At 35.0% G+C, this 2,335-nt stretch overlaps 1 non-coding gene across 1 annotated transcript; it reads right to left on the bottom strand.

Annotated features, from left to right (window-relative positions):
• Nucleotides 1–492: 492 nt before the first annotated feature.
• Nucleotides 493–565, bottom strand: TRNAC-ACA. Its single transcript has one exon. It is a non-coding gene; the product is annotated as a tRNA-Cys (tRNA).
• Nucleotides 566–2,335: the final 1,770 nt, after the last annotated feature.

Here is a 2,335-nt window from a genome sequence, read left to right on the forward strand (position 1 = left end):
TAAATATTTTCTCATAGTCTAGAGATCACCTATTCATTTACTTACAGACATCTTTGGATGAGCTGAAGATGTCAATTTTTATGAAGCATTGTTTATAATATTTTCCTATTTTGGAGTTTTAGAGAAACTTTTGCCTATCTTCAAATCACACACAAAAAAATCTTATGTTTTCCCCTAAAAGCTTTATAGTTTTAGCTTTTATGTTTAGGTCTGGGATGTATCTTCATTAATCCAAGCATCCATTAATATGTGCGGTGTGTTAGAAAGAAAGTGAAAGTGACATCACTCAGTCGTGTCCGACTCTTTGCAACCCCATGGACTGTAGCCTACCACGGTCCTCCGTCCATGGGCTTTTCCAGGCAAGAGTATTGGCTGCTGCTGCTAAGTCGCTTCAGTCGTATCTGACTCTGTATGACCCCATAGACTGCAGCCCACCAGGCTCCTCCGTCCCTGGGATTCTCCAGTGGGTTGCCATTTCCTTCTCCAGAGGATTTTCCTGACCCAGGGATTGAACCCGGGTCTTCTGCATTGTAGGCAGACGCTTTACCGTCTGAGCTACCAGGGAAGTCATGTTTACTTTTTGATTTGAATACCTAGTTGTTCCAGTGCCTTTTGTTGAAAAACTTTTCCTTTTCTTGTTAGCATGCCTTTTCACCTTTGTCAAATATTAAATGATCACATAGTATGACTATTTCTGGGCTCTCTATTTCATTGATCTAATTATTGACCTTTTGCTAGTACATACTGTCTAAATTACTATGTTCTTATAGTAACTCTTAAACACAGAATGAAAGACTTTTAAGTTGATTTTCAGTCAAAATAGACATGTGGAAAAGTAATATGACAACCAAGTTCACTTAATATAAATAATTTTTATAATTTAAAAGTTGGAGGGCAAATAAAATGAACAAAAGGTGTTAGTGAATAAGTCAGAAAAAAATACACACATATAACTAATATATATGACTAATTTGCTTATAATAAAAATGATTCAGATAGCACTTCACATAATCTAAAATGGCAGCATTTTGAGTGATTGTATTAGGAGCTGATAGGCTACCTATATCTAATTTGAGCAATGGTCATTTATCTGGATACAATATTGGAATATGTATATAAGACTGAAAAAAATAATTTTGTCTTTTGACCCAGTAACTTTACCTTTTGGATTCCTTGCCAGAGGTAGAGAGCAATTAATATGCTCAAATATTAATACTCAAGAAATTTTCTTGAAAACAAGAAGTGAAACTCTCAGTGTTTGCAGATGACATGATCCTCTACATAGAAAACCCTAAAGACTCTATGAGAAAATTACTAGAGCTAATCAATGAATATAGTAAAGTTGCAGGATATAAAATTAACACACAGAAATCCTTTGCATTCCTATACACTAACAATGAGAAAACAGAAAGAGAAATTAAGGAAACAATACCATTCACCATTGCAACAAAAAGAATAAAATACTTAGGAGTATATCTACCTAAAGAAACAAAAGACCTATACATAGAAAACTATAAAACACTGATGAAAGAAATCAAAGAGGACACAAACAGATGGAGAAACATACCGTGTTCATGGATTGGAAGAATCAATATTGTCAAAATGGCTATTCTACCCAAAGCAATCTATAGATTCAATGCAATCCCTATCAAGCTACCAACGGTATTTTTCACAGAACTAGAACAAATAATTTCACAATTTGTATGGAAATACAAAAAACCTCGAATAGCCAAAGTAATCTTGAGAAAGAAGAATGGAACTGGAGGAATCAACCTGCCTGACTTCAGGATCTACTACAAAGCCACAGTCATCAAGACAGTATGGTACTGGCACAAAGACAGAAATATAGATCAATGGAACAGAATAGAAAGCCCAGAGATAAATCCACGAACCTATGGACACCTTATCTTTGACAAAGGAGGCAAGGATATACAATGGAAAAAAGACAACCTCTTTAACAAGTGGTGCTGGGAAAACTGGTCAACCACTTGTAAAAGAATGAAACTAGAACACTTTCTAACACCATACACAAAAATAAACTCAAAATGGATTAAAGATCTAAATGTAAGACCAGAAACTATAAAACTCCTAGAGGAGAACATAGGCAAAACACTCTCCGACATAAATCACAGCAAGATCCTCTATGACCCACCTCCCAGAATATTAGAAATAAAAGCGAAAATAAACAAATGGGACCTAATGAAACTTAAAAAAGGAAACTATAAGCAAGGTGAAAAGACAGCCCTCAGATTGGGAGAAAATAATAGCAAATGAAGAAACAGACAAAGGATTAATCTCAAAAATATACAAGCAACTCCTGCAGCTCAATTCCAGA

This window comes from Cervus canadensis, chromosome 24 (assembly GCF_019320065.1).
Source record: "Cervus canadensis isolate Bull #8, Minnesota chromosome 24, ASM1932006v1, whole genome shotgun sequence".
NCBI classification, from domain to species: Eukaryota; Metazoa; Chordata; class Mammalia; order Artiodactyla; family Cervidae; genus Cervus; species Cervus canadensis.